The following is a 27,838-nucleotide window of genomic DNA, read 5'->3' as shown; positions in this document are numbered from 1 at the left end:
GCCTATATTGTTGAAGTTTACTTTGCAATGACACATGTTTAATCTCAGTAACTGGCACCTTGAGCCCAATAGCTGTTGGCCAACCAAAGCCTTCTCAATGATATTTGGGTAAGTGGAAACTGTGTGGAGGACAAACAGTGGGACCATTCCTGTTCAAGGGTGGTAGACTTAATCAGTCCTCCAACTTAACAATTTCACTTGGTCCTTATGTATTTGGGTCGGGTTTCTACTCCAAGAGTAACTTTCCCTTTTCCCCCCACTAGAGTCAGGGAAAATGGCAATGAAAAAGGCATCATGGAGACAAAAATAACATATGCAATAGGTGAAAGAATTCTGAAGAAAATCCCGTTAGACACACAACATTTAAAATGAGATACAAGCAAAGGAAACCCTATACTTATGAAAAATCCTTCCAACTATATCTTTAAATGACATTCTAGGGTAGGTGTGAGAAGATGGAGCTGGCTGTTTTGGACATAAGCAGATAAAGTATTTGGGCCAAATAAAAACTGGTTTAAATGTTGTTGTTGGCACTCCGTCGCTTACGACGTCGAGTGTTCCATTTGATCCGATCAACGGAACAGCCTGCTTGTGAAATTAACATGCAAGTGGCTGAGCACTCCACTGACACGTGTACCCTTAACGTAGTTCTCGGGGATATTCAGCGTGACACAGTGTGTGACAAGGCTGACCCTTTGAATTACAGGCACAACAGAAACAGGAAGAAAGAGTGAGAGAAAGTTGTGGTGGAAGAGCCTCGTGGAGCTTTAGGTGTTTTCGCTCAATAAACACCCACAACACCCGGTCTGGGAATCGAAACCGCGATCCTATGACCACGAGTCCGCTGCCCTAACCACTGGGCCATTGCGCCTCCAACTGGTTTAAGTGCCAAGGAGTTAAGTATTACCAAGCAGTGTATTCAACCTGTTTGAAGTTTGAAATAAATGTCATGTAGATAATACTGATTGTGGTGTATCTTTTATCTTTTACTTATTTCAGCCATTAGACTGTGGCCAAGCTGGGGCACCACCTTGAAGAATTTTAGTCAAATGAATTGATACCAGTCGTTTTTTTTTTTTTAAAGCCCGACATCTATTCTAGCAGTTACTTTTGCGAGAAAGCTAAGTTACAGAGAGATAAACACACCAACACCAGTTCTCAGTCAGTTGTGGCAGACAAACACAGACACAAAGACACACACACACAATGAGCTTCTTTCAGTTTCCTATTTCTTTACTGCCCACAAGGGGCTACACACAGAGGGGACAAACAAGGACAGACAAACGGATTAAGTCGATGATATCGACCCCAATGCGTAACTGGTACTTAATTTATCGATCCCGAAAGGATGAAAGGCAAAGTCGACCTCAGCGGAATTTGAACTCAGAACGAAATATCGCTAAGCATTTCGCTTGGCGGGCTAACGATTCTGCCAGCTCCCCGCCTTTCAGTTTCTTTCAGTTTCTGTCTATCACATCTACTCACAAGGATTTGGCAAGCCCAAGGCTATAGTAAAAGACACTAACCTTAAGTGCCACACAGTTGAACTGAACCTGGAACCATGTGGTTGGAAAACAAACTTCTTACCACACAGTCACCCCTGTGTGTGTGTGTGTGTGTGTGCGTTCGTGCATATGTATCTTACCACCTTGCAGCAATCAAAGGTATCTTATGCCTTTGGCAGAGAAACACTACTTTAATGAAAATATATATATATATAAAGAATATGAAAAAAGACCTACTTCAATATAATGAAAATCAGAACTGTACATCTTGAAAATGGTGCATAGCTAATACTGGAGGGTGGGGGTGGGTGGGGGAGCATTAGCAAAATAAATGCAGATTGAAATAAATAAAAACAAGTCCAAAAACTAAAACTGAACAGCAAAAAAAAAACAAAAAACAAAACAAACAAACCATGCATGTCTGCAGAAGTATTGTTATAAATGATATTAATTGCAATCAACATTTGGTGTCACCAAAGTTGGTACCAAACCCCACCCCATCAAACCCCGCCTACACCCATTGGTTTCTTTTTGTCTGTTTCAGATTCCCTTAAGGTCAATAGAACAGAGCAAGACTAATTAAAAACTAATGAAAAAAATATTGCAAAACCTTTATACACGTGTGTGTGTGTGTGTGTGTGTGTGTGTGTGTGTATGCATATAAATGCATGTATAAGTGTATATGCATGTGCACACATTCAAAAATGTAATAAATGTGCATATATGTGTGTGTATGTGAGTGTGTGTCCCTATATATGTATACACACACACACAATCATACCACACGCACATATTTTATACATACATATATATATATATATATATATATATATTGTACACACACATGTGGATGCGCACAACACATATCAATTATACACTTTGATAATGTTGATGTGCATATATAAATATTTATCCACGCATGTTCACAAGCCACTCTCACATAGAAACCCACACACACACTCATAAGCGCACTCCCACCCAGAAGCACACATACCCACAAGTACACACACACACACACACACGCACACAATGATGCTCATTTATGTTAAAACAGAGATTGCATTTTGCTAATGTCATAACAAAGGAACGAGACACAACAGAAAGAAATGACAACTAAAAACACAAAATGACAGTGATGATAGCAATGACGAAGACAACAACGTTAACGATGACGGTGATGACGACGATGAATAATGACAAAACTGTGCAATAAGCAAAGATGTATGATACCAAAAAAAAAAAAAAAAAAAAAAAAATCCAAAAGAATATTAAAAAGATCAACGGGGTAAAGAACGCAGTGACGGTCTAAAAGACAATGTTTAATTGTTAATAAATGCGCAACTTATTGCTGCTATCTTGTTCTGGCGTTAATAAGGACTCGAAATCAAATAAGAACAATGATGAAACCATCGTATCTAGATAACGAGAGTGGAGGTGTGATGAGGAGGATGGGAAGGCGAAATAGAGCGGTGATGGTGGCTAGATTATCTGTAAAACATATAAATGTAAATTCAGCTATTTCTCCTGTTTGTGTACGTGTGCATGCATGTGCATATAATATATATATATATGAGTATATGTGTGTGTTTGTGTTGATTACATTAGATAAAAACACTTATATACATGCAAGTGTATACATAGGCTTTAGATTATATACATATACATATATATATATATAAAGATAGGCTTTTATTTATTGTACACAATTGCAAGAAGACATTCAGGAGACAAACAGATCAGTCATCACCACAAGGTTGTGCTCTATCACAATTTTATCATCTTTACAGCATCTTTAGTATCAGTATGTGTGTATGTTTGTGTTCATATGTGAGTGTGTGTTCATGTGTGTGCGTGTATGTGTTCAAGTGTGTGTGTGTATATGTGTTCGTGTGTGAGGCATAAGTATGGCTGTATGAATAAGAAATTTGTTTCTTAACAATGTGGTTTTAGATTCAGTATAACTTTCTACCTTTAATTTGCTTCAGTCATTAGACTGTGGCCATGCTGGGGCATTGCCTTGAAGAACTTTTAGTTGTATGAATCAACCCCAGTACTTGTCTTTCTTTTCTTTTTATTTTTAAGCCTGGTACTTATTCTATCAGTCTCTTTTGCCAAACCACTAAGTTATGGGGACATAAACAAAGACACACACACACACACATGCACATACGATAGGCTTCTTTCAGTTTCTGTCTTCCAAGTCCATTCACAAGGCTTTGGTCAGCCTGAGGCTGTCACAGAAAACACTTGCCCAAGGTGCAACACAGTGGGACTGAACCTGGAACCATGTGGTTAAGAAGCAAGCTTCTTATCACACAGCCACACCTGCACCTATGTGTGCAGCAGCCTTTGGCTGACCAAAGTCTTGGCAGACAGAGACTGAATAAAGCCTGCACTGTGTGTGTGTGTGTGTGTGTGTGTGTGTGTGTGTGTGTGTGTGTTTGCCCACATGCATGGGTGTGTGCAAGCACATGTGCATATGCATTCTAGTCTTGACAATGCACAATCATTATAAATGAATGCCCCTATCATTTGTTTCTAGTCTTCTGCGGAAGCTTGTCTGGCCAAGGGGAAATATAACCTCATTTGGAACTAGTGTAAGAGTTGGCATCAGGAAGAGCACCTGGCCATAGAGAATCTACTTCAACAAATTCCACCTGCCCTATGATTTTGCTCTTGTCATTATGTACCCCACCAATTTCAGATTTGATTGATTGGGCAGACTGATGCTCAGTGCCATTTCAGACAGAGCCATTCCACAATGTTCAGCTTCAGTAAATCTAAATTTACTACATTATCCTATCATGAGGCCTTCATTTCGTAAGACTATCGGAAGTGGTCTGAGGTGGATTTATCTAGCATTTTTAACTGGACGTACAACCACACCAAGATACACTTGTTGGTTCGTGGTTGAATTTCTTTGGGGAGTAAGTTTGGTTGCTATTTTTAACTGGGCAAGCAATCATGTAAAGACCTCTTTTTTTAATTTTTTTTGAGCATGGTCGTTGCCAGTACCATGTGACTGGCCCTTGTGCCAGTGGCACGTAAAAGCACCCACTACACTCTTGGAGTGGTTGGCGTTAGGAAGGGCATCCAGCTGTAGAAGCTCTGCCAGATCAGATTGGAGCCTGGTGCAGCCTTCTGGCTTGCCAGTCCTCAGTCAAATTGTCCAACCCATGCTAGCATGGAAAGTGGACGTTAAGACGATGATGATGATGTCAGCTCTATCCAAGCAAGAATAGATACTCTGCCTAATTGATAGGTAATTATTCACAGCTGTATTCGCCTTGCTAACACTCACAAATCTACTACTGTGAAGTGTTAATGGTCTATGCTGTGTGTATGTGTGTGAGAGAGAGGGAGAAAGAGAAGTGGGTATACAAATATGTATATATATCCTAATATTTATAGGTGAGTCTGAACACATGGTGATTGAATGATGCATCAGAGTCAGTGACCTCTCACCCTAACAATTAATCCCCCAACACCACTGCCGCTCCTACCACCTGCTCCATTTTAACAAGTTCCTCTCATTAATTAAACATTGTGTTCACAGCCATGGATGGGATATTAGGGTCAGTTTGATTGGAATACAAACATTAGCAGAGTTTAGTTTATATTACCATCACCCCCCCTCTCCCTGCTTTCTTTCAGGCTAGCTGTCAGGGAAAATATCCCAGCAGCCTTTAAGTAGGATTGGTCAGATCCAGATAATTACTAAAGTTATTAATTAATTACCCTACGAAGAAAAACAAACAAAAAAGAACAACGAAAAACAAAAAAAAAAAATAGAGAGGGGAAAAAGAAAATATTGCTATGTTTGCATGCATATGCTATTCACACACACACACACACACACACACACACAAACTGGATAATTACTGACTCAGCTAATAAAGACCAGCAAATAGCATGTGTCCACAAGGGACTCATACAATTGCGGGAAATTTTAATACTGACAAATGAGGTCAGCATAATACCATTTGAAAAGGTATTTGTCTAGGAGCTGTATCCATTGCAAGCGTATTGAAACAGAAGGAAGTAGGTAAAGAGTTCTGAACATAATTTGTGTAATTAAAAGGTGCTTGCAAATGTTTTACAAGCTTTGAAAGTGGACTGTCATCTTACCTGGCAGACAGACAGATGAGCAGACAAAGGATAAAGCACATTGATTCTTCATGAGAAGTAGTCAGCTCTAGATGTTGATTCGTGATGGTAGTAGATCTTTGTGTAACAATATGAACTCTTAATATGATGGTCAGTGTTTGCAAACAACTTGGCTGAGAATAAAATTGCAGAGGAAAGACAGGGTAAAAAAAAAAAAAAAAAAAAAAAAAACTTTTGTAAAGCTACACAGTATGATAGACAGGTAAAACAAGCTAAATTGATTAAATCGAAGTCTGTGTTGCTTTGATTTATTCAAAGATGGGGAGGGGAACTTTTATAAATGCAGTAGCAATTAGTTTCAGATCATCAGAAATGATTGAATTGCAGAAGGAGAAGAGGAGGTGGTGGTGGTGGGGGGGGGGGGGGGAAACAAGTCTCACTGGAGTGGCTGCAACGAATTGGTTGAATTGGTGGGAACGGAGATAAGCATACATGAATCAGAGTTGAGAAACTGTAACAGGGACTTTGGAGGAATGTGATGATTGGGGGGGGGGGGGGGACAACTGTTTAGGTGCTGAGGATTTGACATGGCTGACTGGACATTCAGCTTGTTTTGGAGGCAGTACTTTTTTGCAATGGGGGAAAAAAAGGACACACATATGCATGTGTGTGTGTGTGTGTGTGTGTGTGTGTGTGTGTGTGTGCAGAAATATATACATACAGAGAGAGAGAGAGAGAGAGAGAGAAACATTACAAATTATTAATAGAACATGATTGACAAACATTTTGCTTCACCTCATATACATAAACATAGAGAGAGAGAGAGAGAGATAGAGAGAGAGAGAGAGAGAGAGAGAGAGACAGAAATGTTAAAGTAACAGAAATATTGGTTTCTAATTAGGGCACAAGGTCATCAATTTTCAGGGAAGGTGGGGTGAGTCAATTACTGGTACTTATTTTACCAACCCCCAAAGTCGACCTCAACGAAGCTTGAACTCATAACATAAGGAGGGAAGAAATTACCCTAAGCAATTTTTCTGGCACGGTAATGGTTCTGCCAACCGACTGCCTTAAGCAACAGAAATATCAAAATGTCCAATGACAGACTAAGTCAGTGTCAAATCAGCAACACCGAAATTTTCCCAAGACACCTGATGAAGGCTGGAGGGTATGTCAGCTGAAATGTTGTGTTAACAACAGACAAGATGAGGACAAATATCCGTCAATTGTAAATAATGTACATAATTCCTCATCTCTTAAATATAGAACTGTATTTACATTTTGTTGAAATTTTCTTTTTGTTTTTAATATAAATTTACATACACAAAATCTCTTTTTAGATAGATAGATAGATAGATAGATAGATAGATAGATGGATGGATGGATTGTTTTTGTATTTGGATTGTAAGATTCTTGATGTAAGCGTCAGTGTTGGAACAGATATTGTTGTAGCTTGGGAGGGTCATTATGGCTATAATGATCACATGAAATGATTCTAAAAAGTAACAAAAGAAGTGAAATATCCCTCCCAAGATACATACATGTGTGTATATATATATTTGTGTGTGTGTGTGTGTGTGTGTGAAAGTAGTTAGGATGTTGCACTCACAATCAGAAGATTGTGATTTTAATTCCCAGACAGGCAGTGATGTGTTGTGTTCTTCATTTCACGTTGCTTCAGTCCATGCAACAGTAAATGGGTAACCCTGCAACAGACTGGTGCTCTGTTCAGAGGGCATCATTCTAAAGGTACAACAATGCAAAGAAGTGCATTGTGATCAGTGATGTATAACAACATCCGATTGATACAGTGATATACGTGTGAGTACACAGTGATATATATGTGTGGGCATAAGATTTATTCATGAGGTCTTCCTTCATCACCTGACATTCTATCAGTTTTATAACATGGCCAGTATAAGGAGAGGGGAAAATATTTTCATAAATTTTGTAATATAGCACATGCAGTGTGTACACACACACACACTGAAGAAATAGTTTCAAACATTAAAAAATTCCATTCAACAGAATTTTTGTTTTTTTAAATAGTAATTTTAGAAAGTGTTAAAATTTTTTTTTGTTTTTGTTTTTCTCAGTTGCGAATAAAAATTGTAAAATTTTATTAATCTTTTAGAAACACAACTTAATTGATTCCTTTAATTAAATTATAGCTTACATCTGAAGAGAGAAAAAGTGAAACATAGTTCACAATGGATATAAAAGGAAATTGAAAACAAAAAAATTCAGCAAAAAAAATATAAAATAACAGCAGAAAACGTCAACAAATGATAAACCTAGGTCGCTTAGGCATTTTGTATTAATTTAGAAATAAATAAGATTTCATTTGGAAATTGAAATAAGGTTGTATTTACTTACTGTGTTAAACCTGTTAATCCAAAAATTGAGACATAAGCTAAGAGGACAGCCTGGAAATAAAATAAAGAAAATTGTAATAATAATAATAATAACGATAATAATAATAATAATAATAATAATAATAATAATAATAATAATAATAATAATGATAATAATAATAACGATAATAATAATAACGATAATAATAGAGGAATGCAAATTTATTTTTCAAAAATTAAAAGAAAATTAAAATTTAAAAAAAAAAAGAATATTTTTTTTTTTAAATCAATTTACAAAATCTTAAATCTTTAGGAATTCAGAGTTTGCAAATATTTAGCGATGGAAAATAAGATAAATGATTTTAATTTAATTTCAAAAACAGGATGAAAAAAAAAGATGTTTTTTTTTTCAAAAAAAAAAAAAAAATATTGATGATAATGATGGTAGTAGTGGTGATGATAATGTTGATGATTAGAACAAAAACAATACTTGTTAGCTTTGATGAAAAATTTTTGTTTTTTTCAAAAAATGCTTTATCATACATACACGTGTGTGTGTGTGTGTGTGTGTGTGTGTGTGTGTGTATGAATATATGTATTTATATATATGTATGTATGTATGTATATATTATGTGTATGTGTGTGTGTGCTTGTGTGGTGTGTGTGTGTATGAGTATGTATGGTATGTATGTAATGAAAAAATATAATTTTAAATAAAGATTTCCAAAAAAAAAAAAAGGAACGAAAAAATTGCAACCATCAATATTTAAGGAGACAATAAATGTGGTGGGCACATATGGATGGGCAAAATAGCACTAAGGTGAAAGAATATAGCGTGAACACTTTCTTGGGAATCACAGAATAATTAGAATGCAAGACATGGCAAATATAAACACTACTTTGATATTTCCAATGATATCTTGTTATTTATAAATAATTCTCCACTTAATGCGAGAGAGAGAGAGAGGGTATGTTTGCATGTGCTTGTATGGGTTTCCTTATATAAAAATAAATAATTTATTAATGATTATTTTTGTGCAGCCCCATGGTTAGCTCTGGTCAAGCTGATCTATAGTACGAGGTGTGAGTAACCGAAAGACTTGGTTTTCCAGATATCATCATGCCTCCCTCTATCTGAAGAATTTAATTATGATGTTGAAGAACTACAAGGAAAATCAGGGTTACAAAATGATGGCTTGCTGATTAACTAGCATCACAACCGCCAAACAAACATTGCAACAACTAAACCAACATCATAACAGCTAAGCCAACATCACACCCACCTAACCAATGTTGCAATCATCAATCCAACCTCACAATTGTCAAACCGACATCTCAACTATAAATCCAACATTACAATCACTAAACAAACATCGCAACTACTCATTATAGCCACCAGTACTACATCACTACCACCTAAGCAACATCACAACCAATGAATCAACATCACAACCAATAATCCAACATCACAACTGGTAAACCAGCATCACGACTTAATATCACAACTAATACCACTATAAATTGTACTGGTAATTTCTCGAAACTCGTTACCAAAACTAACTCCAGTCCAACAGATGTTTATTATTATAATGAGAAAACACAAGATATTAACGATGTATTAATTATCTGCTTGATATGGTATGTATTCTAGTTGTATTAATCTTAACTATGGAGTGAAATCAAAGAGATGACTGAAATAGTTAACTTAATGAAACAAGTTAAAATATTGTTTTCAATAATAAGCTTAGTTATGGAAGGAAATCAAAGACATAATTGAAATCTTTAACATAATGAAACAACTTTGAATCTCATAATGAAGTATAATATAGCTCAGCTATGGAATGAAGTTGAGACATAACTGAAATTGTTAATATAATGAAACAATGTTATGAAAGTCTATAAATTTATGCAACAATGTAGAAATAAGAACAATTTTAAAAATCTGTAATTCGTATAGGTGTCACTTAATTGGTTTAACATTGCTGTTTTTCTATGTCAACGTGGTTTCAATAGGTCCAGCTGTTGTTCTTATTTAATCCCAAGTCAGTCTCTGAGCTGGCAGACCTATGATCTAAGAATTCTTTAGCCTTAACCATCCCATCTTTTTTCTTTCTTTCAGGTATATCTGACGCTATATTATCAAATTTATCCTTCCCCTTACTGTTGTCTTAAAGGAAGAAAAAGAACAAGTATATCGATAATGTAGTCTTGGATATGCTGTATCTGAAAAGAAGGTGAGTTGGTCAAGCATGGTTGCAACACCTTTGCCCATGGGTTTTTCCATCATAGCTGACCTGGAATCAAACAATAAAAGACGTAATCCTGTTGTTTTATGATTGAGGAAACAAGGGAGCCATTTTGTTGTCCCTCTAGCACAGTGTTTCTCAACCTTTTTATCCTTGTGTAACCCTTAAAATAAATTATGTCTCAAGGAACCCCTGCACAAAAAAAAAAAATTACATACCATATCTTTCACATATTTTTTCATCGTAGTTCATGTAGTAAATATCATATATACATATATATTTTTTGTTCTTGCCTTTAACCCTCCAACACAGAGTATAGGCCACTTATAATTGAATTCCATGTCGCATAATTTTTCGCTTCTGTACTTATACTCTGTCATGAATGTCCCCCTTTCTCTAATTCCTTTTGTGTTGATCTACGCCAGGAGTTCTTAGGCCTACCTTTCTTTCTATATCCATCCGGATTCCACTGTAAAGCACTTTTTGCTACATTTGCTGTGACTTTGAGAGATATGTGGATGTGGATGTTATATTTTTTTGATAACATAATAGGTTAGAGGGGATGATGTCTATATTACAATAACCAGTAATATGTTTTGTATGTATAGTAATATTATGATCATGAAATTAGCATTGGTTTATCTCTCTCTTTCTCATGGAACCCTAGAGTTCCAGAAGAACCCCGGTTGAGAAATGTTGTTCTATCTGCTAGACGTAGTAGTTAAATGTCTTTCCAGTATAGTACAACAGAAAACATGAAAGAGAGAGAGAGAGAGAGAGAGAGAGGTATGGAAGGTTAAAAAAAACTAAGTAATTAATGAATCCACCATCATAACTAACATCATGTTCTCACCCTGTGTTTGTATGCGTACATCCAGAGATCCTACAAGGTATGTAAGAGACAGGTGCATGAAAAAAAATGTATAAAATGTGATTTTTAAAAAATGCAATTTTTATTTAAAAAAAAAAAAAAAAGCAAATTCAGAAAATGTAAGCAGAATTTTCAGATGTGCAATAAACAAGATTGGTATTCTAATTTTACTATTTCTGTAGTAACAATAAAACAATTTCTTTCTCTTTCCCCTTTTTGATGTTACCGAAAATTATTTTCTAGTTAAGCGAACTATTATCCGTTAGCTATGTAACTTCTATTATACTGCAAAACAGATTTCCTTTCTGCAACATAGTTACAAAAAGTAGTTTCCAGGTAACTGTGAATTGATGATGATGATGATGATAAAGGGGAGGTTATTTATTAATGGAAAAAAAAAAAGAAAGAATTCTTTCTCCCTCTGAAACAATGAGTACAACATTCAGTATGATGTTCGTGAATTATGTTCTTTTGTAATCAGAAAACTGTTCACAAGAATAAGATAAAATATAAAAAAAAAGTTACATATTAATGATTTTTTTTTTCTTTTACCATGAATACATATATACATCTATCTACACACACACATACACACACATATATATATACACACATACAAATACACATAACACACCTACACTTATACATACATATATATATATATATATATATATATACATATACACACATTAACACACCTGTACTTATACATACATATGTACATACATACATTTATATATACACACACAAAAAATATATATGTGCGTGTATATATATATATATATAGAGAGAGAAAAATGTGTACTTACATATAAGAGACAAAGTATATGTATATAGTGTCTGTATATATATATATATATATATATATATATATATATATATATATATATATATATATATATATAGACACACATGCATATATATACACATAAAAATATATACATACATATACACACATATATACATACATATATGTACACATATTTGTTGCACACAATCTCTCATTCATACCTCTACCCCTATAAGCACAATCACGACTACATTCAAATTATAAAAAAAGGGTTAAAAAAACCCCACCCAAACAACACAAAAGAAAAGCAGAGTTCTTCTTTGAGAAGCACCATATTGAAACATGACTAGAGCATATTTTTATCACATACTCTCAGTATTTTGGAGTTTTGTGTTTCAAATTATACTGGCTGTTTGGCCTTGGCCTACCTCATGTGTTGTGATGACATTTTCTATCTGATATTGATGACACAGGCTGAAGCTGGAAGCGGTTCCTGTTATTGTAGCAGAATTGATAATGCTGCAGTTTGCCTTGTTTCTTTGTCTATTGGAAACTGGGTTATTATTTCTCTTTCTTTTTATTTATTCATGATCATTACCATTATTATTATTATTGTTTTTTTGGTTTTTTTTTTTGAAAGTAGACAATTTCTGCTGTTTCCAATGATTATCGCTAATAGATAATTTTGTATGTTTTTGTTTTTGTTTTTATTTTTATAGATTTCTGTCTCTTTTTTTGTTTTCTTTTTTTTTTACGTGAACATTCAAAAATACATATAAACGATGCAATCAGACACTCAGTATGGTTAAGACATGTTTCGCAAATGTAGGTTATACATTCATATACTATACTGGTTACGACAACCCGAGATTTCTCATCAAAACGACTGACATAGCATATAACTAAAGTGTTGCCTATTCAAACATTATATGAGTGATTGCTTAACCCCAGGTAAGCCCTGACTGGTTTCTGTTGTGGGTGGGAAATCATCATGTATTTAGGACATCAAATGCATTCTTTGTTTCTTTTACAATGTTGTTGGCACTCCGTCGCTTACGACGTCGAGGTTTCCAGTTGATCCAATCAACAGAACAGCCTGCTCGTGAAATTAACGTGCAAGTGGCTGAGCACTCCACAGACACGTGTATCCTTAACGTAGTTCTCGGGGACATTCAGCGTGACACAGTGTGACAAAGCTGACCCTTTGAATTACAGGCACAACAGAAACAGGAAGGAAGAGTGAGAGAAAGTTGTGGTGAAAGAGTACAGCAGGGTTCGCCACCATCCCCTGCCGGAGCCTTGTGGAGCTTTGGGTGTTTTCGCTCAATAAACACTCACAACGCCCGGTTTGGGAATCAAAACCGCGATCCTATGACCACGAGTCCACTGCCCTAACCACTGGGCCATTGCGCCTCCACTCTTTTACAATAAGAAGGTGTAATCAGAGGAAGATTTGACAGCTACTTATTTTATCAGACTGAGCAAAGCAATAAACGCAAAGCAGTGGTTCTCAACTGGGCGACATATAAGATTTGGGGTTCCATGCAACAAAATATTAAAATTGGGAATTCACACTAGTATTTTAAGGGCCCCTGAAAAAATTTAGCTCTAGACATATGTATTGGTATTTATTGTAAGAAACAGCTAAGTTTGTTTCTCTAACATTTTAAATCATCCACCCTACACAATGTGTGAAAAAAGAAAATTGGAATTTTGAAAGAAGTTTCTATTAAACTAGTTTTTAACCCATTAAAGAGAGAATACAAGTATAAATGTAAAAAGTACAAAACAAATGCGATAAAATAAATTAATATCCTCATTATGAAACAAAAGGATTTTTCTAGAAACTTTTTCACTTCAGGATTTGGAGAAATGATGTTTCATTTTTGTTACAATTACATCAAAATTGGGGCATTTTGATGCCAGAGCAATTTGGATACAATCTTTGGGGTCCAATCGATTTTGTTAAAGGGTTGAATTAAATAACTACTTAAATCTACTTCAAGCAAAAACATGCATTAAAAAATAAGGTTAAGGCGGGTAATAGACAACTGACAAATAATAGACAACCTCACGCACTTCTCATGAGGAATTCTGGAAGAAGCTTCATGAGACCACTATTGAGACGCTTCCGAAAGAAAGAAAACCGTTCGAAAACAGTTTATAGCAGAGACTCCATCTAAGAATATCTGAAGAAGGAATTGTAATTCCGAAATATCATTGGACTATAGATAACCAAATTACAACAGGTATATAGTCCATTTTTTGTATTATAGTGCATTGTTGTACCATTCTAAACTTTTTATTCTTTACAAACAATACACAATGCTTCAAGCGAACTACAATACTCTCCAATATCTGTTTAGTCATTTGACAATGCCTTAGCAACCAAATTGTTTGTAGTTCAAAATGGTATGATGTCTCCTAAGCATATCCATTACATTGCACAGATGCAGTGTTGCTAGAAGAAAAATTTCTGTCGCAACAAGGAACATGTTTTTTTTATATAATTTTACTTATGTCTAATGAGTCCTCAGTACCCACAAAAATTTCATTTTTACCCCACTTGGGGTAATTTACCCTGGTTTGACGACTCCTGCTTTATTTCTACCACTGACAAACTCTTTAATGCCAGTCGCACAATAAAACATGCAGGGCATGGGATGTGGTAGACATGATATGTGAGGACGAACAGAGCAGAGGAGAAGTGAGGTGAGTAGGTTAGGGGTGTCTGAGGAAAAGTAGGGAAGGAGACAGTGTAATGTGTTGACAAAATATTGGACAATATTTTATAGTTTTAACAGTAAAATAAAAAGTAAAACTCCAAAGGTTGAAAAAAAAAAGACTAGACAAAAACTTGACTAAAATAAAACTATAGCCATGCTTTCAAAACACACACACACAAATGCATACATTCTCTCTCCTCACTTATTCTCAGTAAAACTAATTTTAATATAGATTTGCTTTTCCTGAACATGAAAAAAAAATAGCAACTACACACACAATGTACATATGCATACATACAGGCTTATACAATACAGTTTTGACTACATCAAATAGTTTTTGTGCTTTAAATATGTTTGTTTAGGGGTTTTTGTAGTTTAGACTGTAATATAAAATTGTCTCATTAAACTGATTGCTTAAAAATTGATAAAATGCGAAGCTATCACAATATATGTTGTTTCAGTTTAAAATGAAATTAACACTCCATACTATATCCATGTATTGAGTTCTTCAAACTTCATTTATTTTTATGTAGATCCATATATGTGTGTGTGTGTGTGTGTGTGTTTTTATGTCAAGTTACATATGAAAACAATAAAACAATTTAACATTATCATGAAGAATTATTCAATACTTTTTAGTAGACATGTTTATTCAACTTTTACAAGTAGAGAAGTGACTGACTTCAAAGTTCTGGCTTGTTAGCCTTCATCAGATTACTCTTTTATTTGTTTCAGTCATTTGACGGTGGCCATGCTGGAGCACCACCTTTAGCCAAGCAAATCGATCCCAGGACTTATTCTTTGTAAGCCTAGTACTTATTCTGTCGGTCTCTTTTTCACAAAACCAAGTGACGGGGACGTAAACACACCAGCATCGGTTGTCAAGTGATGGTGGGGGGACAAACACAGACACACAAACATATACACCCACATACATATATACGGCAGGCTTCTTTCAGTTTCCATCTACCAAATCCACTCACAAGGCTTTAGTCGGCCCAAAGTTATAATAGAAGACACTTGCCCAAGGTGCCACGCAGTGGGGCTGAACCTGGAACCATGTGGTTGGTAAGCAAACTACTTACCACACAGCCACTCCTGTGCCTATCAATCATTTACTTGTAAAAGTTTAATAATAATAATAATCATTTCTACTATAGGCACAAATTCTGAGATTTGAGGAACGGGGAAGGGGCGGGTTGATTATATTGATTCCAGTGTTCCACTGGTACTTATTTTACCAACCCCAAAAGGATGAAATGCAAAGTCAACCTCGGTGGAATTTGAACCCAGAATGTAAAGTAGGATTAAACACCACTAAGAATTTCATCTGGTAAGCTACTGCTTCTGCCACATATTGAGAAGTGCATTGCCACTGTCACAATGATAACCATCCATGTAGTCATCTTTGAAAGCTCAGAGCTACTGGATGACTTACTAACTGGGAAATGTCAAAATACATCAACATCCTCCTTTTATTTATTTATTTTTTTTGCATAACTTTATTTAATTTTGTAAGTAAACAATCTGGTGTGTTTATTTAAGTGGCTTTTATGATTAGAATGGAATTTATCGAGGCAGTATTTCTACAGCCAAATGCCCTCCCTGTTAACCAATTCTTACTTTTTTTACTAACAAAGTAATATTTCCACTTAGATATGTTCCTGCAACATATTGGAAATGAATGCTATTCATTACAACAAACAAACACACATACACATATGACAGGCTTCTTTCAGTTTTCACCTACCAAATTCACTCACAAGTCTTTGGTCAACCCAGGGTTATAGCAGTGGATACTTTCTCAAGGGGTCACAAACAGCAGGACTGAATCTGAAATCATGCGGTTGAGGAAGCAAACTTGTTAACCACAACCTGCCTGCACCTTCTACAATAAAGAATATGTACGTGTGTGTGTGTGTGTGTGTATGTGTGTGTATGCATATGTGTGTGTGTGTGTGTATGTGTGTGTATGCATATGTGTGTATGCGTGTGTGTTCAGTAAGGCTTGAGAGATAAGTGCAATGTAATTATGGAGCAAATGCAAAGGCTTAAAAGGAATGCAGGTAGACACGCACCACTTGCTGCATGGTGCTTGTGTGCATGAGTGCTAAGACACAAATGGGCTGAAAGAAACTTTGGGTATAACATGAAATAGTTGCATAGTTGCTATGAGAGAAGGCCAAGCTTATACAGACGTGTAATAAGCATAGAGGTTGACAACACTCAAGTCGAGATGTGCCATGATGTGATTGAAGTGAAAGGAATCTGCAAGAGGGGAGGACCAATGGAAACACAAGAAGTGGTGACAATCGGTCTGTGGAAGTGAAACTTCCTGATAGAGCTGAACAAAGCTTTCTAACACAAGGTAAGATGGTGACCTGGAGATAAAGACCTATCAAACCCATGCAAGATGATGATGATGATCATGATGATGATGATGATGATGATGATGATATAATTAGCATATATAACACTGGAAAGTTAAAATATTCCATTCATTCCATACCAGATAATACTTGACATATTAAATGCATATATATTAAAACACACACACACACATATATATATATATATATATATATAATTAACATAATATGGTAAAAATTCGATATTAATTAATATCAATTTAATACCAGGAAACTAGCACATTAAAAGAATCAGAAGGTTCTTGAAAAAATTTTTCGAGATCCTAAAAAGATTATAGTACTTGTGTATATAAGATTGACCAGTGACCGGTCTGTCAAAATGCTAGAAGAAGCTCACAATTTTCACTGGTCTGGCCCGCCTGTTTTTGCTCCGCTGAATCCGTATTTGAGAATTTTTTTAAGTGAGCTATATATATATATATATATATATATATATATATATATATATATATATATATATATATATGTATATATATGTATATATATATATATATATTAAAAAAACAAAAAGAAGCATGATTTAGAAGTATTCTTTTAAATAGAATACTTCCTGATCATTCCTGATCAATGTATTTGAACCACAAAATGGTCTTGCTTCTTCCATCATTTCCTAAACTGTGTCTGTTCTAATCTTTTCAATAATGGCTGTCTCAAAATTTGGAGCACAGTAAATATAATATATATATTTTATTTTTTTTTGCTTTTGGCTTCATTTGAATTTCATATGAGCTAACAACCACACTCAATTCTTTATCACATCAGGTGACATTCATTAAAATATAGAAAATGAAATATTCTTCAGATACATTGAGTAAAACTGTATAATTTGATATATGCGGCTTTTAATGAGGATTTTAATATCTTTATTCATGAAACAAGTGTATATCGTCTGCACAATAAACTATTTTATATTGTATTTGTTAATCAAGTAGAAATGAGAGAAAGTTAACTTTGTCAATAGTTAATCTGCTTTTAATTTTTAATTTTTTTTTTTTTGCTTATTTTAATTACTCATATGCAGGTGCAAGCATGGCTGTTTAATTAATAACTGTGTTTTCTAATGCAGTTCTGATTTCAGTACCTATATGTGCCACTTCAGAGGTATGTATTCAACTGTAGCTTTGGATTGCTGGGCGAAATGCTTAGCGGTATAAAGCGGCGAGCTGGCAGAAACGTTAGCATGCTGGGCGAAATGCTTAGCGGTATTTCGTCTGCCGTTACATTCTGAGTTCAAATTCCGCCGAGGTCGACTTTGCCTTTCATCCTTTCGGGGTCGATAAATTAAGTACCAGTTATGCACTGGGGTCGATGTAGTCGACTTAATCCCTTTGTCTGTCCTTGTTTGTCCCCTCTATGTTTAGCCCCTTGTGGGCAATAAAGAAATGTAGTTTTGGATTGACCAATGTTTTGTAAACTTGTAAATGAAAACAGTGTGGAAAACCATTTTGTTTGTCAGTCTGACTGTATGTGTGTGTGCATGTGTGTGTATGTATGCATGTATAACGACAAAAGCAAGAAGGCCAAAACTTTAAAGACACTGTCAACCCACATCTACTTGTAAAAGTTTAACGAGCATACATTCTATTTAAAAGCATTGAATAAATCTTCAGCTTGATGTTTGATTTTATATATAACTAAAAGACAAACACTAATATACACATGTGTGTCTGTGCACACATATACACATGTATGTATGGGTATTTGTTAAGATCAATCCACAAAATAGTGGCAAATATTTCCATGCTGGCACCTGATACTAGCATCATGTTTCCAAGATAATGGCAAGAAAATCCCTAAGGTTTCTTACAACAGAAAAACCATACATTTTCATTATTTTAAACTTATAGATACATCTTAGTTCAACAAATCTTATCAGTCACTTAGTCTGGTGGCCAACTGTTTCTGATATTTCCTCAAATCTTTAAAAGAATGACAGCAACAACTGATTTCCTTTAGAATCAGGGCTTAATGTAACCAACCACAAAGGACCTATATTTTAGAGAAAAAGAAAGAAATGGGATATGGAGATTTTTGTGACCTTTCCCAGGAGGATTAGCCAAGTGTCAGTCTCAACATAGTAGAAGGTTATTTCTCACTTTATAACACTTAGTAATAATGATTTCTTATGTGGATATAAGGCCTCAAATTTGGAGCATCATATTTAATTACATCAACCCTAGTGGTTGGTTCGTCAACATTTGTCTGTAAGGAATAAAGAGCCGATTTCCTGGTTCCTCTGGTGTATATATATATTCCTCCCTGGACGGGACGCCGGTCTGTTGCAGGATTACTAATTTTTACCAGCTGAGAAGACTGGAGTGATGTGAAATGAAGTGTTTTACTCAAGAACAAAATGCATCGCCTGGTCCAGGAATTGAAACCACAATCTTACGATCATGAATCTGAACACTCTAACCATTAAGCCATGTGCCTCCACTACCCCAGTGATTGGTAGTTATTTTATCAACCCTTGAGGGATGAAAAGTAAAGTTGGCCTGTGAAGGATTTGAACTCAGAATAAAAATAATTAGTGAAAATATTGCATGGTTCTTGCCAATCCACCACCCTAGTGTTTACGAAAAATAATTGTTTCATATTTAATAATTTCCTTCTAGTGTAGGCAAAGGCTAGAAATAACTTTCTGGGCAGCCAGTGGATTACCTTGAGGCCAGTGCTCAACTGGTACTCATTTTATCAGTCCTGAAATGACAAAAGGCAACGTTGACCATGTCAGAATTTGAAATCAGTGTGTCAAGAGGCAAAAGAAATGCTGCAAAACATTCTGTTTGATGCGCTAACAATGATGCCATAATGATGATGATAATAATAATAATAATAATAATAATAATAATAATAATAATAATAATCCTTTCTGCTAAAGGCCCAAGACCTGAAATTTGGGGGAAGGGAATAGTTGGTTACATTGACCCCAGTGTTTCACTGGTACTTAATTCATCGACCCTGAAAGGATGAAAGGCAAAGTTGAGCTTGGTGGAATTTGAACTTGGAACAGAGTGAAGGATGCCACTAAGCATTTTGTCTGTCAAGCTAATGATTTTGCCAGCTTGCTGCCATAATAATAATAATATTAATAATAATAATAATAATAATAATAATAATAAAAGTAACAATAATAATAATGCTAATAATAATAAATATCTAAAACAACTGAAAATTTTCCCTATGACAAAAACACAAAAAAATAATAATTCATTTTTTGAAAGATTGAAATAAGAGAGAAAAAATGACACTCACACTGACATACCTAAAAACAGAGAAAGTAATAAAATAAAATAAAATAAAATAAAATAAAAAGAAATAACAAATATTTTGATGAAAGAAAAAGAACTCAATAAATAAATAAAAATTTAAAAAAATAAAAACTAAGGTAAATAGCATGTGAGAGAAGAAAATCTAATTAAACAAATGTTAAAAATATTAGATCATATACTTAAATTGAATTACTTAATTTATATACAAGCAGTTACTCTGATGGCAAGTTTCACTGACATGAATATTAAAAGAAAAAAACAAACTAAGATTATGTGAAAAGTATTGAGAGATAGAGAAGAAGAGGGAACAAGAAACAGAGTGAAAGAAAGAGAGAGAGAGAGAAGTAGGAAGAGGAGGAGACAATAAGCGGAGAAAAAGAGAGAGAACTGAGAGAGGCAAAAATCATAATTTATTTATCATGGAAAAAGTTCTTCATGAACAAAGTCTGTTTATCCAACAATTATTATTATTATTATTATTATTATTATTATTATTATGAGGAAATTTCTGTTGTCACAAAACATGTGATGCTTGAGTATTCATTCACAGTGAGGGAGAGGCATGGCTGTGTGGTTAAAGAAGCTTGCTTCTTCACAATGTGTCCTGTCTTTGTTCTTAAAAGACAGTAGGCTGTCATTTGAGGAACATTTGGCTGCTATGTATGCAGCAGCTTCAGCGACCACATACAAGCTCTATCATTATTACTCATCATTAACCCTTTAGCATTTAAACCAGCCATAACCAGCCCAAATATTTCGGGTGTTTTATACTAAAACTGACCAGATCCAACCTCTTGTACCTACCCTACAATGTCATTCTAAAAATAAACAACCCCATCATTGAACATTATTTACATTCGACGGATATTTGTCCTCAACTTGTTTGTTGTTAACACAATGTTTTGGCTGATATACCCTCCAGCCTTCATCAGGTGTCTTGGGGAAGTTTCGAATCTGGGTTCTCATTCCTAAGGTATTTCTTGCTGTTATTATTATTATTATTATTATTCCAAGTTCGATTTCAGGCAGTGACCTGAATAATAATAATAACAACATCAAAAAATACCTTAGGAATGAGAACCCAGGTTCGAAATTTCCCCAAGACACCTGATGAAGGCTGGAGGGTATATCAGCCGAAACGTTGTGTTAACAACAAACAAGATGAGGACTAATATCTGTCAAATGTAAATAATGTACATAATTCCTCATCTCTTAAATATAGAACTGCACATCGTTGAAATCTTGAAAGTACAAGATAATGCATGATTAATAATATAAGTAAAAAAACATTACATTTGACAAAGAAATCTGCATGCTAAAGGATTAAGGTGGTAAACTGGTACAATTGTTACTATGCCAGACACAATGCTGAGGGGCATTTTTTTTTTAGCTCTTTACATTCTCAGGTCAAATGTCACCAAGGTTGACTTTACCCTTTCATCCTTACAGGTTCAATAAAAGAAGTACCAGTTGAACACTGGGGTTGATGCAATCGATCAACTCCCTCCCCTCAAAATTACTCTCCTTATACCTAAAATTAGAGAGGATTATTACTCACTGTTGTTTTTTGGGGGCTGTCAGATTTCCTTTAGCCCTCGGTCAGCTCTGACCATGTAGACTTGCGATCATGAGCAAAAGCATTTCAGCCATGACCATCCTGTCTTTCTTATTTCTATACACAGACTATATTTTCTTTGAGGTCTCCTTTCTTGACATAAATCAGTAGTTGATAATGTAAGGGGAAGTTGGTTGCTATTTCTAGCAAGTTGAATGGCCATATGAAGGCACTTCTCTTTGTGGGTGTTATAAATGTGGTACTGAGTTCTTGGCGAAAAGCAGCATTTCCAATCCAGTTTTAATTTGCAATAATAACTTCACTCAGCTACTACTGTCTTTAAGAAAACACACAAGCATCGAGTTTCCTGTTTCAATCCTTCCCTCTTACTTATAACTCCATCCCACCAAAAAAAACAAAAAAAAAACAACTTTCTGCTTATGTAACAATAAAATTAAATTTAAAAAAAAAAATCATCATTATTATTATTATTATTATAATAATTATCAGTATCAACAACCTCTTCATAATTATCATCAATACCGTCATCATCATAGACTCCACTGTCATTGTCATCAACACCCACACCATCATCATCAATACCATCATCATCCCCACCACCACCACCACCACCACTACTACTACTACTACTGCCATCATCACCACTACCACCACCACCACCATCATCATCGATTTCATCATCATCACCACCACCACTACTACTACTGCCATCATCACCACCACCACCATCATCATCATCGATTTCATCATCGATTTCATCATCATCATCACCACCACCACCACCACCACCACCACCACCACTACTACTACTACTACTGCTGCCATCATCACCACTACCACCACCACCACCACCACCATCATCATCGATTTCATCATCGCCACCACCACCACTACTACTGCCACCACCACCACCACCCCCTTTATTACGTTATCTACTTTTAACTGAATTCAGTCAGATCCTTTTCCCTTCCTTAAATTTATTTAAGCACTGGAATACTTTCCTCTCAAACTGTCAAATCTCCCCCCCCCCTGCTCCAACCCTCCATTGTCTTTCTCTCTTCTTTCACTTCACGCCCTGCCCACCCCCCACTCTCAGATCTACACCACACATACACACACACACACACAGCACACGTGTGTACATATGCGCGCGTGTGCACATACGCATATACACTTTTGTATGAAACGCTATTATTAAGTGCTAAGACGTGTTCACGATTGCCATGAAAGGCCATATGAAATAATTGAATTATCTGAAAGCTTGTCAACAATGATTATAAATTTCATTTCTTGTCAGATTCCATTCTTGAAGAAAATAGATTCACTGAACAAAAATAAAAATAAAATAAATAAAAAAAAAACAAACAAACAAACAAATAGACGAATGAATAAATAAATAAATAAGAATCCATTAACAGAATAATTTGATTTAGCCTTTCTGATGCCTTGTCGGTTTATATTCCCGTCCTCTGAAAAGGCAACTGTTGCCGCCAAATCTGTTATTCAATGCAATGGGATTCTCGGTGGATTTCCACCCATACATATATATATATATATATATATATATATATATATATATATATACACACACAGATTGATAACTAATAATTATATATATATATATATATATATATATATATATATATATACATACATATACACACACACACATTGATAACTAATAATTATATATATATATATATATATATATATATATATTTTAAAAAAATTGATTTATATTTTATAATCACAGATATTTTAATAACAAAATATGAATGTAATCACCCCCTCTTTCTCTCTTTTGCATCCATAAATAGAGGTTGCGCGTGTTTGTGATTTATTGCTGAAATTCTCCCTTTCGCTTTCTGTCTCTTTTACATAATACATTAAATACAACAAATCCAGACTGAGAGTCCAACTAAAAGCTGTATTCACAGAGAGAGTCCCAAGGACATGCATTAAACATTCATTGCTCTACCTACCTACACTAAACACCCAGTGCTTCATAATGTCACTATTCAGATAATTTCCATATATCTTATATTGTTGCAGCTTACACAAAATGTGAATAATAATGATATTAATAATAATAATGATGATTTATTTATTAACCATTAAAGTGTTTACATAAAGAGCAAGGATGGTACAGGATAATACGTTACAATATAACGTGATGAGGGGTTACATGAAGGCATGTAAACAGCGAAATAACAGAAGTAAGGAAATAGAAAATTCAAACGAGAAAATTCCCCAAAAGTGAGTGACCTCCAAGGGCTGCTTGTGGAAACCTCACAAAACCACGGTCAGCCTGATCATTAGGATAAACTCCCTTGCCTCCTCCACCCCTTTCAATCAATAGGCATGTACTCAGAGCAAGCCTGTTTGTTAAGAATGTTGTTGTTGGCACTCCGTCGCTTACGACGTCGAGGCTTCCAGTTGATCCGATCAACAGAACAGCCTACTCGTGAAATTAACGTGCAAGTGGCTGAGCACTCCACAGACACGTGTACCCTTAACGTAGTTCTCAGGGATATTCAGCGTGACAAAGTGTGACAAGGCTGACCCTTTGAATTACAGGCACAACAGAAACAGGAAGTAAGAGTGAGAGAAAGTTGTGGTGAAAGAGTACAGCAGGGTTCGCCACCATCCCCTGCCGGAGCCTCGTGGAGCTTTTAGGTGTTTTCGCTCAATAAACACTCACAACGCCCGGTCTGGGAATCGAAACCGTGATCCTATGACTGCGAGTTCGCTGCCCTAACCACTGGGCCATCGCGCCTCCACTGTTAAGAATGAAAATGGCAACAACAATGACGATGACATCTAAGAACAAGAACTGTATCTATGATTATTGGAGATTTGGGGACCGTACCAGATGGCATTCTTAAACACTGTAGCAGAACACCATGAACCTCCTAGGTATTAGAACTACAAAACATTGTTTTCCTGGGTACTGCTCATATCCTAAAAAAGACACTGTCTACTTGAAAACACCTGATTCTCTTAGAACTCTTTTGAAACTGAAATATTACCAGAAACTTAAGCTCTCAGATTCTGGTCTCCTTCCTTCCCATATAATGTAGCACTGCTAATCATAAATAACACTCATAGCAAAATATCCAACTTGTTATTACTTGAAGTCTCTGGGTGAGACTTGGAACAGTTCATTTAAAACAAAGCAGCAATAATGATAATAATGAATTGAACAAAGCAACTGCTGCAAGGTTAGTCATGTGGTTAACGAGTGCACTTCTCAACTTACAGGTTCTGAGTTCTATCCTACTATTTGGCATCTTAAATGTCTTCTATTAACACAATGGGTTTACCAATGCTCTTTGAGTGCAATTTGCTACACAGAAACTGAGCCTCAGTGTGTGCTAATGTGTGTTCATGCGGGATCCATTTGTGACCCATAAGTTAGTAGTTTGAGAAATAGAGACAGAGTTTTCTCTAAGGGTTTGGTTTGTAATGATATTTACTGTGATGATACCTCTAATGCAAGTGGAATAACTTTTGTTGGAGTTGTCACTGGTCCTAAGGATTTTCTTTTTTTATGCCTTAATCAGAAAGAGAAAGATTAGTACCCAAGACTCTTTCCAGGAACTCTGTTACTGATGGGAGTGATACACAGCTCAGATACTTGGCCAGAATGCTTGCAAAAGAGAGGATATCACAAATGGTAACCAAGGACTAAGCAGTGTGGTGTTGGAAGCAAACACTGTAAAATAGGGACATGCTACTTTGTAATAACGGTGGCATACATTTTATGCACACGGAAGTCAAAGAAAAATAAATGGCGTGCATACATAAAGCTGACCACTTTTATTTAAATAATTTCTCAAAGTAAACAAAATTTCACGTCTTAATATCTTAATGTTTTTACCAGTTTTATTTTATTTTCCATGGTGTTTAAAAATGTCAGATCCAATTTTGCGAAAGTGGAAGAAAAATAGCGTAAAAACAAGTGTGAGATAACTTGTTTTCCCAGCGGATTCAATTAAAATTTCTTTTTTAATGACTTTACTGTTTACTTGAAAACTTCAACCAATAAATATTCCATTTCAGATCATCTCTAGATAGATGAAAGTGCAGATCAACAGAAATATTTAATCTGTAAGAAAGCTGGTCTTGTCAGCTAAATTTTAAACTCTTTCCACACAAAGATTGCATTAAAATGCAATTTGCCCTGTCCTGACAGTAATGAGGCAAGAAAAAAAAATGCATAAAAACAAACAGTAATATTTTATAAAATTAACGAACAAAATATATTTTGTTGACTGCTGGCAAATTTCATTTGAAGAAATCAATGAAATCAGGCTACATTTTCATCCATCACAAATTCGGTAAATAATGAACAGTGACATACTAAATTTCCTGGACCATTCTTTAAAAGACTTGATAAATAGTAAATAAATTTCGATGACTTTCTCAAATTAATTTTTTTTTTTTTTTTAGCTTCTAAATGAATTACAATAATTGCAAGACTTGTGCAGTTCACAAAATCATCTAACAACAAAGGCGAAAAAAAAAAAGAAGCATTCTAATTGACTTGGTACATACATATTGGTAGCAGACACGAAGGAAGACGAAAAAGTAAATTGGGCCACAAATCTCAACTTTAATTAACAAACCATTAGCATTCAACAAAGATTAATTGACAGCAGATAATAAAAATTAAAGTTGGGGAAAGTTTAAATGGTAATTTTTCTTCGTCTAAACTATCTTTGGTACAATAGTTTCAACAACCAACAAATTTATCGATATTTAGAAACTCTAAGAATAACTGAACATAAATATCTCATCACACCACAGCTTATTTTCATTAACCAATAATAATAATAATAATAATAAAAGTAATAATAGGTTTCCGAGCATATATGAGGTAATGTTAAAAATGAGTTGTAGTTAGGAAAACTAAAAATGTGATTAAAAAAAAAAAAGCACCGTTACTTAAATTAGCCTAATTTAGTCTAAATGAAGTGAAAAATATAAACAAGACAAGGTTAATAAAAATTGCTGCATCGTGTTTCTTTGATGAAAGAAATTGTAACAAACATGAGAATCAACATGCATGAGGGCAAAAGAAGGTGTGCATATATGTGTGTGTATATATACACACACACAGACATATATATACATGAATTTGTTAGTATCTGTATGGGTCAATAGAAATATAAGTCTATGTCAGTATCTATGTGAGTCTATGCGCATGTGTGTGTCTATATTATGCATGTGTGCAGTTGAAGAGACGATCATATTTTTGGCAAATTTATTTAACGAACAATTATTAAATTCTGATGCTGTTCATTTTAATGCAAATTTTTTTTTGGGGGGGGGGGATTTGGTGGTTACACATCAAACAAAAAGCCTTCAAATATTTTGAGTGTCATACATGTTATTATTGAGGATTTTATTCTAAGTTATATACATCATTCTAAGAATATGAAATGATAGCTGAAAGCAAGAAATGTTTTTTTTATATGTTTAGTGACATCAAAGTTGGCATGTTATAGATGTCAGAATATATTGTAAAGGTTGTTGCCATAGAGTCGCAGGCTACATTTTACAACTTGCTACTTGTCTAGTGGGAGCAATGAGGTGGTGAATGAATGAATACAAGTCTTTGCTTGTATGTGTGTGTGTGTGTGTATACATACAGACATATATATATATATATATATATATATAGTGTGTGTGTGCACACATACATACACTCTCACATACGTTTTGCTTTACATTGTCACCTATCAAAGATATTCTACTTTTAATCCAACAAGAGAATCACTATACAATCAAATGATCAAACGGCTAGCTACAAACAACAACCAAATGCTCCTCACACCATACTCCAGCGTATTAAACAAGAATACAGTGGATAATGTAGTTTATGATACAAAAAAGATGGGATGGTCATTAGTGGAGTGCCACTGATCATAGGTTTGTTTGCAATCAAGACTGACCTGAG

The 27,838-nt window shown here is 34.9% G+C and overlaps 1 long non-coding RNA gene across 2 annotated transcripts in view; it reads right to left on the bottom strand.

Moving 5' to 3' along the window:
* Positions 1-2,317: 2,317 nt before the first annotated feature.
* Positions 2,318-27,838, bottom strand: part of LOC149131141 (uncharacterized) — a 583,984-nt gene continuing 558,463 nt past the window's right edge. Inside the window, exons 2-3 of one of the 2 annotated variants that reach the window (XR_016238395.1) lie at positions 6,334-8,038; positions 2,318-5,375 (exon numbers count right to left, since the gene is read on the bottom strand). This is a non-coding gene — a long non-coding RNA (uncharacterized LOC149131141). Of the gene's footprint in view, positions 5,376-6,333; positions 8,039-27,838 lie in introns of those variants that run through there. The other variant, XR_016238394.1, reaches the window with a different exon arrangement.

Source organism: Octopus bimaculoides, chromosome 25, assembly GCF_046866305.1.
Source record: "Octopus bimaculoides isolate indiv1 chromosome 25, ASM4686630v1, whole genome shotgun sequence".
In the NCBI taxonomy this organism is placed as follows: Eukaryota; Metazoa; Mollusca; class Cephalopoda; order Octopoda; family Octopodidae; genus Octopus; species Octopus bimaculoides.
This window is presented reverse-complemented; position numbering and strand designations above follow the sequence as displayed.